The following is a 14,574-nucleotide window of genomic DNA, read 5'->3' as shown; positions in this document are numbered from 1 at the left end:
TGTGAAAGCACAACTAACAGTCAAAAGTGACCAAAACATCAGCCAGAAAGCATTGGCACTGAGATGTGGTCTGTGGTCCCCACCTGCAGAACCACTCCTTTATTGAGTGTAGCTTGATAATTGCCAATAATTTCCATCTGTTGTCTATTCCACATGCACAACAGCATGTGAAATTGATTGTCAGTCAGTGTTGCTTCCTAAGTGGACGGTTTGATTTCACAGAAGTTTGATTTACTTGGAGTTATATTCTGTTAAGTGCTCCCTTTATTTTTTTGAGCAGTGTATATCGCATAGAAGCATTCACTATATCCCCAATTAGCTGATGGTTAAAACATCATCATGAGGGAAATTAGAACGAAAGCGCAGGTGAAATGCCAAGATAACATCCGCTAGTGAAAAAACTAAAAAAAGAAGAAACACAAAAACACAGTTAAAATTTAATGAATTAAGAATATATTCCAGAGGCATTTATTAGACGAACATCAATAGGCAGGCATAAGGTCCAAGAATTCTACCCATATTATAGAAAGGATGAAAAGCTTAGCTTCTCATTAAGACCTGAAGGGGTCATAGTATTCAGTCTTATTATCCACCGACACTCAAGCTGTGCCAGCCTGCACCACAAATCACCTCCCATAATACCACCATGTATGCGGTCAATGCTGCGTATTTTTAAAAGATCTGAATCGCAGGCATGACGCAGCCTGAAATGGCGGAGAATGGTCTTTAAGGACGCTATGTCAACACTTGTCTGAGCTGCCTTAATGTCTCTGACATGCTCAATGGATCTAATCCGTAGTTCCCTGGATGTAAATCCCATGTATATTAGACCACAGGGGCATGTCGCTTAATACACAACAAAATCACTGCTGCATGAGATGTATTCTCAGATTTGGAAAATTTGTTTTTCATATGATGAACAAAAATTTGTTGCCCTTTCTATATTCCGACATGCCAAGCAGGATCCACAAGGAAAGCAGCCAAGACGTGGTCTCCCAGTATAAAAAGGAAAAGATGGATTCACCACATAGTGGCTCTTAACAAGAAGGTCCCACAGACTCCTACTACGCCTTGCAGTCATCAGTGGTCTCTCTGGGAGTAACCCAAAACTGGCTCAGCCTTAAGTATTGACCAATGTTTATCAAGGATGTTACGAATTGTACTCCACCTGTTATTATTGATGAGACACATTCACAAGCACCCTGGAACCGAACAGGAGCTGGTCACGGCAAGACGATTTGGCCCTCTGGTAACCATGCTTAATACAGCGTTTGCTGTAATCCTGCGCAAAAAACCTATCACGAAGGTCCAGGGCCTACTTCTCAAAATGCTCATCTGTAGAGCATAAGCATCTGATCCGCAGGAACTGGCCTGTGGGATAGCCTGCACGGTTGATGGCGTGTGAGCCGATGAGGCATGCAAAAGGGCATTCACTGACAACTCCTTCCTGAAGACATTGGTTTGTACCCTATTGTCATTGCCAACAAAAATCTTGATGTCCAAAAAATCGATTTGTTGTCTATGAAATTTATATGTAAGTTTAATATTATAGCTATACATATTGAGATGAGAAATAAACCTACACAGATCATCACAAGAACCCTGCCAAATAATCCATAAATCATCAATGTAGCGGTACCAGCCTTGTCCCGGGGTTGCGGCGCATGCCCAGTTGCCAAAATCCTCCCTCTCCCAATAACCAAGAAAGAGGTTAGCGTACAATGGCGCACACACCGCGCCCATTGCGGTACCATGTTTCTGTAGAAAAAAATGGTCCTTAAAAACAAAAAAGTTATATGTCAAAATAAAATTAAGTAAATCAAGAATCAGAAGTTGAAGTGTGACACAGATAAGGCCGGGTCACACTGCGTTATGGCAGTCTGTTAAACGGACTGCGTTACACCACGGTATAACGCGGTGTAACGCAGTCCGTTAACGCCGCCATAGACGCCCATTATGTGGCGCATCGCGACATATGCCGTAAAGCAGCATGCGTTTACGACATGCCGATATTCACTGACGGAGCCTCGGACGCGGGCTGCAGTGTCTGAGGCTCCGTCACCGCTAGCGCTGAGGAAGCATCAGCGTTAGCGGTATAGCATAACGCATATCGCGTTATGCTATAGCGTTAATGCAGCCCGTCAATGCTATGCGTTGAACTGGCTGTGTTAACGCTATGTGAACCTGGTTTTACTTGTTCCCAAATAAAACTCAGCCTCCCTCAATCCATCTTGATGTGAAATGCATGTGTACAGGGATTCAACGTCCGCCGTGACCAGCCACATGTCCTGCTCCAAAGTCAGAACATCCAATCTCCGAAGGACATCAGTAGTGTCTCTGACGTAAGAGGGGAGTGTCTCCACCAAAGGATGTAAATAATATCCAAAGAACTTACAAATAGGATCGCATAGCCCTCCTACGCCAGAGACAATGGGACGCCCAGGAGGGACCTTTGGGTTCTTATGTATTTTCAGTAATAGATACAAAGTAGGTATCACCGGAGACTGGGTGAGTAGACCTTCAAAGACCTCTCTCAGTAAAGCCTATATTTATAGATAGATACATACACCTTGACGTTGGTTAATGGGCAGACATTATTTGGTCAAATTTTGTGCAAAGCGTCTCATTAATTGTTTCCTAAGGCCTGTTTCACACTTCCGTTTTTTCAAATCCGTCAAAATCCGTTGTTTTCCGTAAAAAAACGGATCCGCCATTTTTTGCAGGATCCGTTTTTTTTGTCCCATAGACTTCCATTACGGTTACCGCGGATCCGTCAAAAAAACGGATCCGTTTTTAAAAAACGGATCCGTTGGCATCAGTTTCCGTCAAAAAAACGGAAACGGATCCGTTTGGCGGACACAAAAACGGAAGTGTGAAACAGGCCTCACATTCAAAAGCAGTATTGCTATTCATATTTCATATATTTCACATTGACATGCTTTAGCACAATAGAGTGCAACAATCTTTTTTTGCATATTGTATATGGAGGTAGCAGCTCCCGGTATGCACCTATTCAAACTAGTTTGATTGTGCCAGTCAGTTTTTTGTTGTTTGAATGTTTTAATATATTCTTGAATTCCAGAGCAGAAAAATGGTCGCACTCGTCGAGATGAATAAATCACCAATTTATTGGCATTCAGGTCGGGAGAGTGACATGAGGAGTGCACTAGAGGCTGACAACGGCCGTTTCATGCTGTGTGAGCGCTTCAACAGGTCAAACTCTGGAAGGAAGTGACGGGTTCATATACAAAACATAGCATACCGCCTCTCCTCCTTCCACAGCTGCTGCCTAAGTGACATCAGTGAAATTAAAAACATGTGAGGATGCATAAAAACAAATAACAAAACACGAATTCAAACTCACCGCCTAAGGCGGAAAATACATAATTACATCAAAAGATTATCACATTGTTAAACATGTCAAAATGAACAATTACAAAAAAAAGCCCAAGTTTTTTTCAAAAGTTCTCCACAAAAGATACTCTAATGAAGAGTTATATTTATTACTAGCTGAAGAGCCCGGCGCTGCCCGGGCATAGTAGCTAACTGTGGTTAGTTATAGCAAATTATAATTATCCTCCATCCCTTAGTCCCGTGCCCATATACCCATCATACATATCCACGATCCCATAGGCCCGTGCCCATATACCCATCATACATATCCTCCATCCCATAGTCGAGTGCCCATATACCCATCACACATCCTCCATCCCATAGTCCCATGCCCATATACCCATCACACATCCTCCATCCCATAGTCCCATGCCCATATACTCATCATACATATTCGCCATCCCATAGTCGAGTGCCCATATACCCATCACACATCCTCCATCCCATAGTCGAGTGCCCATATATCCATCACACATATCCTCCATCCCATAGTCCCGTGCTCATATACCCATCATACATATCCACGATCCCTTAGGCCTGTGCCCATATACCCATCATACATATCCTCCATCCCATAGTCAAGTGCCCATATACCCATCACACATCCTCCATCCCATAGTCGAGTGCCCATATATCCATCACACATATCCTCCATCCCATGGTCCCGTGCTCATATACCCATCATACATATCCACGATCCCTTAGGCCTGTGCCCATATACCCATCATACATATCCTCCATCCCATAGTCGAGTGCCCATATACCCATCACACATCGTCCATTCCATAGTCCCATGGCCATATACCCATCACACATCCTCCATCCCATAGTCCCATGCCCATATACTCATCATACATATTCGCCATCCCATAGTCGAGTGCCCATACACCCATCACACATCCTCCATCCCATAGTCCCATGCACATATACCCATCACACATCCTCCATCCCATAGTCGAGTGCCCATATATCCATCACACATATCCTCCATCCCATAGTCCCGTGCCCATATACCCATCATACATATCCACGAACCCTTAGGCCCGTGCCCATATACCCATCATACATATCCTCCATCCCATAGTCAAGTGCCCATATACCCATCACACATCCTCCATCCCATAGTCCCATGCCCATATACCAATCACACATATTCTCCATCCCATAGTCCCATGCCCATATACCCATCATACATATTCGCCATCCCATAGTCGAGTGCCCATATACCCATCACACATCCTTCATCTCATAGTCCCATGCCTATATACCCATCAAACATATCCTCTATGATGACATCAGCATCGCCATGGCAACCATTGTGACATCATAATGAGGGGCAGGGCTTGATACGCACACACTGTTTCCCCATTATGTAGATAGGGGCATTATGACATCATAATGAGGGGCGGGGCTTGACACGCCCAGTATGTAGAAAGGGGCAAAATTGTTTGGTGAATTGGAACGCGCGGGGTTAAAATTTCGCCTCACAACATAGCTTAGGACGCTCTCGGGGTCCAGACGTGCGACTGTGCCAAATTTTATGGCTGTAGCTGCGACGGTGCGGATGCCTATCCCAGACATACATACATACACATATACATACATACACACACTTGAGCTTTATATAATAGATAACAAAGAAACTCTTACTTTAACAAAAATTCTTATCAAAACTGAAAAGCTTTTCAGTATATGAACCCGTCACTTCCTTAAAGAGTTTGATTTATTCATCTCGACGAGTGCGACCATTTTTCTGCTCTGGATTTCAAGGATTTCAAGGATTCACTAATACTAGGTCTAGCACCTGGGATTCCCAGCTGATGGTCTTCTGTTTGCCGCACATCACAAGCGCATTCACCTACCACCACTTATTTTGGATCCAGAGCCATCCTGCTCCTCATCTCAGTGACCTTATCGTAATTCCAACCAGCCGGCTCCTCAGAAGTGACTTTTACCATGTGACCTAATGGAGCCTTGTTCTGATGCTACTTGGGCTTACATTGTAAAAGTCACTTCAAAGTGCCGTGCCTTTATGGGATGTTTTTCCTGAAGGTATGTGGCCGTGATTTTTTATCACCATGCAAACTAACACGCCAACATAGACAAAGAGTGGTCACTACTGGACACACACGCGTTGTGTACGGTTATTGCGGCTTGCTGGCAGTCCAGAAGGGTCTTATATTGCTGAGTGAGGGGCTGCGGCCACAGCATTGATAATTCCCTTACTGCAGAAGCCTAATCGCCGGTTCACAACAAGCAGCCCGTCCGGCGACTAATTATCCTAGGTGCAGTTCCCTGACTGACCTGAGGGTAAGGGGGAGCCGGAGAGCTGCGAGTTCCAAAGGGGAACTGAGAAAGTGGGATATACATAAATCCCCGCTGTACCTGGAAGGTTGATAGCAGTGGTGGGGCATCCAAAATAACCCCCCCTGCGGCAAATTGTTAGAGCGAGATTAGATTGGATATGTTTTTGGTCACATGGTGCCAGTGGCGGGATAACTAAGATAAGCCCCCACTGCCCCGTCATAGCCGTGTGCCAACAGCGTGTCACGTCCCTCCGTCCGCTGATACACCGGTGTCAGTAGTGGGATTGTGACATAGTGGTGACACAGGGTCCGCTGTCCGTCACGTTTTGGTGGCAGCGGGACCCCCGTTAGTCGCCATATTGGACGAACAGCGGTGGGGCTGTTCGTCACATATTGTCACAATGCAACCAATATATGACGAACAGCCCACTGCTGTTCGCCCAGTACGGCTGCTAACGGGGGTCCCGCTGCCACCAAAATGTGATGGACAGTGGACCCTGTGTCACCACTATGTCACAATCCCACCACTGACACCGGTGTATCAGCGGACGGAGGGACGTGACACGCTGTTGGCACACGGCTATGACAGGGGCAGTGGGGGCTTATCTTAGTTATCCCGCCACTGGCACCATGTGACCAAAAACATATCCAGCAAGCTAATCTCGCTCTAACAATTTGCCGCGGGGGGGGGTTATTTTGGATGCCCCACCACTGCTATCAACCTTCCAGGTACAGCGGGGATTTATGTATATCCCACTTTCTCAGTTCCCCTTTGGAACTCGCAGCTCTCCGGCACCCCCCTTATCATCAGGTCAGTCAGGGAACTGCACCTAGGATAATTAGTCGCCGGATGGGCTGCTTGTTGTGAACCGGCGATTAGGCTTCTGCAGTAAGGGAATTATCAATGCTGTGGCCACAGCCCCTCACTCAGCAATATAAGACCCTTCTGGACTGCCAGCAAGCCGCAATAACCGTACACAACGCGCTGCCACCAGCTTCTGGTTTCTCCGCTTAAGTTATAGACTCAAGGGAGGGGTTCGAAGCCAACCCGACAAATCAGTAGCGATTATCTAACAAAGGCGTATAGTTCGATTCTTGTACCGCTGAATCAGCCCCTGGACACCTCAAATCCATCCAGGAAAATTCACCAAAATTGGGGTGAAAACCATAGTTGCAAAATAGCGGAGAAGTGCCAGTGGCTGATTAACTTGATTATTAAATACATCAATCGTCCTGCTGAGACTTGGCAAGACACAGGAAAATCTGTTCCAGTGACTGACTGGTCCTCTCCGTCTGACCGTTGGTTTCAGGATGGTAGGCCGAAGGTCAAGCTAATACCCAATCTTTTACAAAATGCCCTCCAAAATTTGGAAACAAACTGCACCCCTCTATCAGACACGAATTTCAGAGACACGCCATGCAACCTCACAACGTGCTCAATAAACAACTTACATAGTGTTTCTGCGTTAGCTAGTTATGCCCCTGTTTGCTAAATCTGTCATCCACTACCCAGACCACAGTTTTTCCATTGGAAGGAGGGAGATCAGTGATAAAATCCATGAACAAATGTGTCCAAGGTTTATCCGGAATTGGCAATGGCACCAATTCCCCGGCCGGCCGGTTTTGGGAGCTTTTAGCATGGGTACACGTATCACAAGCAGACACAAACACGGCAATGTCAGAAGACATGGAGGACCACCAAAACAGTCTAGCAATAGCTCTCCGGGTGGGCGAGATCCCAGGGTGCCCAATGAGCAGCAGAATCATGGAACTCCCGGAGCACCCTCAACCAATATTGAACAGGGACAAAGAGCTTGTTATCAGGCAAAGACGGAGGAGCAAGGGACTGAGCCTCACAAATTTCCCGCTCCAATTCGGAGGATACCCCCGCAATGACCACCACGCTGAAGAATGGAAGAAGGAGGTTCGGGAGGTGATATCAGATTCAAGCTGCGAGATAAGGCGTCAGCCTTGATATTCTTGGAACCAGGTTGAAAGATGATGGAAAAATGAAAACGTTAAAAAAAAAAGCGACCACCTCGCCTGTCTAGGAGTCAAACATTTGGCAGATTCAATGTAGGACAGGTTCTTGTGGTCCGTAATCACCATGTGTTAAGGTTGGTGGAACGCACTAAATGAAATATAATGACAAAGTGCATTCGCAACCCGGGGTCCACCGTGCAGAGGTATAAAACTGCAGCTAATGTGCACAATGGCGAACTAAGGTAGCGATCACCTAGAACATACAGGGTTAAACATCACCCTGTGTGGAGTAAGCACGGGTCACCCAGTTCTGATAACTTCTCAGACAGGAGAGCACCGGCCCAGGGGAACCAACTCAGCAAACCGTTGAGTGGCAACAAAAACAATACTAACTAATGGACACCACGGTGGTGCAAAATAAGAGCACAGAGCGGTACCAAAAGGTGTGTGCCAGAGCACGTGGTTTAACTGTGCCCTGTAAACAGCCCATGCTAAGCAGCACACGTGGCTGGGACAGACGCTAAGAAAAACCTGCCTCTCTAGGTAAAAGTGGACGTTCACACACGCCGACAGGGCGGCAGAGTCTCGGCCAAAACACACGTGCACACAGAGTGGTAGCGTATCCACTCACACACACAAACACAAATTATTATAGTGCGCCGACGGGCGCCACAGAGATCCTTTTATAGACTAGGCCAGTCAGAAAGGACCTTGCTCGCTGGCCAATCCGGATCCGTCGCAGGACCTGAACAGCTGACGACCGACCACCAATGAGAGGTCGCCACCTCATGAGCATGCTCAGTAGGGCAAATCCTGGACTTAGGCCCAGAAATGACTGCTCGGCGCTGTCTATTGTTAGTTACTATAGCTGAACCTGGAGAGGCAGCAGTAACCAAGCGCACAGCACAAGTCTGGGCAAGACGCTGAGAACGATGTCTTTGCTCAGCAGGATACACTGCGGTCGAGACTGGATGGCAGACCGCAGGAGAAGATAAGGCTTGGGATTTATCCTGTGCAGAGGGAGAATCCCGGTGCCTAGAACCATGATCTGATGAACTGCTCCCTCCAAAAAGTGCCTCCATTCTTCAAAAGCCAGTTTTATGGCTAATAATTCCCGATTCCCGACATCGTAATTTCTCTCAGCAGGAGAAAATTTCTTGGAGAAAAAGGCACAAGGTCTTAAACTAGTCAAAGTGACAGGTCCCTGAGACAGCACCGCCCCCACTCACACCTCCGATGAGTCCACCTCAACAATGAATGGTTCAGATGGATCGGGCTGGACCGATACAGGAGCAGACATGAAACATTTTTTCAATGTAGAAAAGGCTACCACTGCCAGGACCGACCAGTTTTTAAGATCAGCACCCTTAAGAGTGTGATCATTGAGAGGCTTGACCACCTGAGAAAACCCCTTAATAAATTTGTGATAGTAATTGGCAAAACCCAAAAAACGCTGAAGACCTTTAAGGTCTCTGGGTTGCACTCAATCAACAATGACCTGTACCTTTCCAGGGTCCATACGAAACCCCTTGGGCAGACAGGGTGAACCCCAGAAAGGACAGCTCTTAGACAAAAAATGAGCATTTCTCATGTTTAGCAAACAGAGAGTTCTCCCGTAACCTCTAATGACCCAAGTGAGATTCATTGTCAGATGAAAATATAAGAATGTGATCTAAATATACTACCATAAAGCACCCAATGAAGTCAGAAAATACATCATTAATGAAATTCTGAAAAATCGCTGGTGCATTCGTGAGACCAAAGGGCATGACCAAATCTTCAAACAAACCTTCAGAGGTGAGAAATGCCATTTTCCACTCATCCCTCTCCAGAATACGGATAAGGTTATATGCTTCCCTGAGGTCCAACTTGGAAAACCACTTAACCCCAGATAATTAGTTGTAAAGATCTGGAATGAGCGAGTGGGGGTAGGTATTTCTCACCGTAATTTGATTTAGTTCCCGGAAGTCGAGGCAAGGGCGTAAACCACCATCCTTTTTTTAACAAAAAAGAATCCAGCAGCCACCGGAGAGACAGAGGGACAGATGGGACCTTTGAGTAAACTTTCAGAGATATAGTTTTTCATAGCAGTACGTTCCAGACCGGAAAGATTGTATAAAGGGGCCTTGAGCAATTTAGCACCCGGAATAAGATTAATGGTACAATCATAGGGGCAATGGGGTGGCAATACCTCAGCCTCTTTTTTGGAAAGCACGTCCTCAAAATCTTTCAGGTACTCCGGAATACCCTCTAGATTAACGGACGCCATAAATACAGTCGAAAGACAACCATTTGAACAATTAGGTCCCCGTTTCACAGTATCCCAAGATTCCCAGTCAATAACAGGATTATGCACTTGTAACCAGGGGAATCCTAACACCAGTCCTGCTGGAAGGACCCAACCTTGAGGAGAAACTCTTCAGAGACAAATTTAACAACATTTTTTGCCAGTGGTGTCTTATCAATGGCAATGATATGGATTGGGGTCTCAAGCCTAACTGTCCCTATCTTACTCCTGGATACCAGCCTTGAGAATGAAGTTCATGGACAACCCACAGTCCACAAAAGCTGAAGTGGGTGCGAAGCAATCCCCACAACAAAGTTCCACCTCCAAATTTTGGAATGTAAAAAAGGTACCTGAGAGTCTGGGTGACCTCCTCGACAATCACCCAGACTCAGCCGTTTGTTAGTAGGTGGACAGAGGAGCAGTCCTTTTTCCAATGTCCCGGACTTCCACAGTAAAAACATAACTTGCCTTCATGTCATCGCTTCCTCTCCTTTTCCTTGGGTTTAGTGACCCCAATCTCCATAGGTTCCGCATAGGGCATCACTTCGGATTTAAAAAGATGTATAGGATCCTCTCACTGGATTACTCCACTCTCCCGCAACCTCCGATCCATATGAATGGCCTGAGTCATGGTCTCCTTCAAGGAGATGGGTGGCGGAGGGAGAGCCAGAGCATCCTTACGATGATCTGACAGTCCCCTCCTGAACTGACATCTTAACGCAGAGTCGTCCCAAGACACTTCGGTGGACCACCGTCTAAACTCCGAACAATGCCATTCGGCAGTGTGGCAAAAACAGGGGAGGGTGTGTTAAAATAGGTGGAGTTATACAGATTAAAAACACGTGGATTGCAGCTAGAACAAGCAGCAGAACTGTTGTTTTTAAGGTGTCCAGTATTTTTCAAGATGTCTTTCTAAGAGCAATCTTTGGCTCTATCTTCACAACGGGTGTCTGTTGTAGTCCATGGCACACCACAACTGAGAAACCAATTTGGGTTACCGCTTCTAGGACTTTTGGCTAAGATCAAATGTAGTATCTTTCAAAAAGGTGGCCTGCTCCTACCACATTAGTACATTGATACACAATACACACTGGGTTTGGCTAGGTAAGTAAGAGGACTTATGGTGCAATGTGCCCCAGGAGTGGTCACCCTGGTGGGAGCCTGAGCTTACTTGGAGTGAGATCCCAGGTAAATCTTGGACTCCGTAGCATGGCGTGCCAAGCCCTTCACACTTTCTTGAGCACCCTCCCCCTATTCCTGGCCTTCAAATCAGGAAGGGGAATTTTTATAACGCCGGTCGAAGGTCCGGTCAGATTTGGGCTGAGAAACCAACACAAAACAGTGCTCCCAGCTTCACTATTGTGTAATTCTGGTTGGACAATGGGAGCACAATAACGGCTTTTCCCTGGCTTAGGCTAGGGAGAGCATAGAAGATCTCTGACCCTGACTGTGGTCTTCTGGCTCAGAGGGATGGGATTGTTTATTGGGGACCCTTGCCTTGTGTACTGTTTTGGTGTGACTTTGGTCACATTTTTCAGAGCCTTAGATGTTGCTTCAATCAAAAAAATCTGTTCTCAGTTTAATATCTGATACGCCCTATCTGGGGACTATATATTAAATGGATATTTAGAATAGGGAGATGAAAAAAGAGCTTGCTCTGTCCATTCCACACATTGACCTGGTATTGCAGTACTTCCAGGACTGGTGCACCCCTTCCCTAATCCTGCTTCCAAAAACAGAATGAATTGAAATCAATGCAAGTTGTGTTTTCGGACTGTTGTTTGTATTCTTTATTTGCTCTTTTTTACCCTTCATTTGCTTTTTCAAATTCAAAGTTGCATGTTTAAGATGGCAAACGCATTTTTGCTGAACTTGACCAACTTTGCTATATCTTGTGTGTGCATTGTTTTCACTCATGTAAAAGAATGTATTGTTTTGTATTCAATTTGTAATGTAATGTACTCAGTCTATGTATCTATCTATCAAACAAGGGTTTTGCTGCTTGCTATAGCTGTGATAAGCTGCAACAATGTGTTTTGCCTTTGGTGCCCTACCTACATAGCCAGCCCCCTTGCCATCAGTACCTACTGTTTTAATTCAAGAATTCCATGTGGTAGGTATTGCCGAGTCCCATGCATTTTTATTCTTTTTTTTATGCTGTGATTTCTTTTGTGAAACATTGTCTCCCTCTTGTGGGCATTGACTTCTTAATTTTGTGTATGTGGATTAAATAAAGAAAGAAAAAACGTTTGGTCTTTGGTTTTGTTTGAATGTGCTGCCTAAGGGTACCGTTACACTAAGCGACGCACCAGTGATCCCGACAACGTTACAACCTGGTAAGGATTGCTGGTACTTCTCTAAATGGTCTCTAGTAAGCTGTCAAACAGACAGATCTACTCAACGATGCAGCAACGATCCGGCGATACGTATGACGACCTCGGCGGGCGTTGGTACCTTGTCACACAGCAGCTTTTCTGACGACATACGCCTGCGTCCCTGAGTTCTTCGTCGCCAACGAGGTTGCTCGTTGGCATCAAACACAGCGATGTATGCTGGCCAGCGGGACGCCAAAGATCAAAAAATGGCCCAGGACATTTGAGTACGATCAGCGATATCCAGCAGGGGGTCGGTTGCCGCTATGTGTCACACGTAGCGAGATCGCTGGCGAGAGCGCTGTTGCGCCACAAAATCTGTGACGTTTCAGCGATCTCGCTAGCGATCTCAATATGTGACACGGGGCCTTAACTTTGTCTGCGTGTCCTAATGGTTTGTAGCCAGCCAGGTGTACTGCCTGCAGTAGAGGGAATGCGTGAATGGAACACTGCACATCACAATGGGCCCTTGGCCATTACCTGGCTGTGCAGCAGCATCCATCTTTAGTCTGCAGAAGAAGCTACAGCAGGTAGGTACTTCGCAGCAGGAGAGGTAAGGGAAGACAGCTGCTCGTTTGTTTGTTGATTGTTCCTCCTCCCTCTCTTGATGCTGAGGAATGTGGGAACAACAGGGGAGGGGAAGGTGACATAAAATAGGTGGAGTTATGCAGATTAAAAACCTGTTAATTGCAGCTAGATAAAGCAGCAGAAGTGTTGGTTTTTAAGGTGTCCAGTATTTTTCAACATGTCTTCCTAAGGGCAATCTTTGGCTTTATCTTCACAACGGGTATCTGGCGTAGTACATGGCGCACCACAACTGAGAAACCAATTCGGGTCATCGCTTCTTGGACTTTTGGCTAAGATCAAGTGCAGTATCTTTCAAAACTATCAAAAAGGTAGCCGGTGAGTACATTGATACACAATACACACTGGGTTGGTGCACTTGTTAGTATGCCATGTGGCTCATACAGTCATCTGGTGGAAACCATGGCCCCCCAGAATCGAGGTCACTACGCTGGGTAAGTGTGAGGTCTTATGGTGCAATGTGCAACAGGAGTGGTCACTTTGGTGGGCGTCTAAGCTTACTTGGAGGGAGATTCCAGGTAAATCTTGGACTCCGCAGCACGCTGTACCTATCCCTTCATACTTTCGTGAGCACCCTCCCCCTATTCCTGGCCTTCAAGTCAGAAAGGGGAATTTTTATAACGCGGTCCAAAGTCCGGTCAGCTTTGGGTTGAGAAACCAACACGAAGCAGGGCTCCCAGCTTCACTAGGGTGTAAGTCTGGTTGGATGATGGGAGCATGATAACAGCATTTCCCCGGCTTCAGCTAGGGAGCGCATCGAAGATCCCTGACCCTGGCTGGGGATCGTTTATTGGGGACCCTCTCCTCCAGGAAGGATCCACATGAATCCTGGCCTTGTGCGCTGTTTTGGTGTGACTTCGGTCACATTTTTCAGAGCCTTGGATGTTGCTTCAATCAAAATAATCTGTCCCTATCAGTTTAATATCTGATACTCACATATCTGGGGACCATATATTGAAAGTATTTTTAGAACATGGAGATGGAAAAAGAGCTTGCTCTGTCCACTTCATGCATTGACCCGGTGTATTGCAGTACCTTCAGGACTGGTGCACCCCTTCCCTCCGATTTCCATAGCATCATAGAATCATAGAATGGTAGAGTTGGTAGGGACCTCCTGGGTTATTTGGTCCAACCTCCTGCTCGAAGCAGGATTCACTAAATCATCCCAGACAGATGTCTGTCCAGCCTCTGAAGACTTCCATGGAAGGAAAACTCACCACCTCTCGTGGCATCCTATTCCACTCATTGATTTCCCTGTCAAAAAGTTTTTTCTAATATCTAATCTGTGTCTCCTCCCATTCCGTTTCATCCCATTGCTTCTAGTCTTACCTTGTGCAAATGAGAATAAAGATGATCCTTCTACAATGTGCCAGCCCTTGAGATATTTGTAGACAGCTGTTAAGTCTCCTCTCAGTCTTCTTTTTTTGCAAGCTAAACATTCCCAAATCCTGTAACTGTTCCTCATAGGACATGGTTTGCAGACTGGTCACCATTCTGGTTTCTCTTCTCTGAACTTGTCTTTTTCAAAATGTGGTGCCCAAAACTGAACACCGTATTCCAGATGAGGTCTGACCAAAGAGGAGTAGAGGGCAATAATGACTTTACGTGATCTAGACTGTATGCTTCTGTTAATACATCCCAGAATTGC

The 14,574-nt window shown here is 46.0% G+C and overlaps 2 non-coding genes across 2 annotated transcripts; both read left to right on the top strand.

The window, feature by feature from the left end:
• The first annotated feature begins 11,496 nt into the window (after window positions 1-11,496).
• On the top strand, window positions 11,497-11,684 carry LOC141089204 (U2 spliceosomal RNA). Its single transcript, XR_012232211.1, has one exon. It is a non-coding gene; the product is annotated as a U2 spliceosomal RNA (small nuclear RNA).
• Window positions 11,685-13,798: 2,114 nt separating this feature from the next.
• LOC141088994 (U2 spliceosomal RNA) lies at window positions 13,799-13,983 on the top strand. Its single transcript, XR_012232121.1, has one exon. It is a non-coding gene; the product is annotated as a U2 spliceosomal RNA (small nuclear RNA).
• Window positions 13,984-14,574: the final 591 nt, after the last annotated feature.

Source organism: Dendrobates tinctorius, unplaced genomic scaffold (genome assembly GCF_039654945.1).
Source record: "Dendrobates tinctorius isolate UK_male_01 unplaced genomic scaffold, ASM3965494v1 ptg000007l, whole genome shotgun sequence".
NCBI lineage: Eukaryota > Metazoa > Chordata > Amphibia > Anura > Dendrobatidae > Dendrobates > Dendrobates tinctorius.
This window is presented reverse-complemented; position numbering and strand designations above follow the sequence as displayed.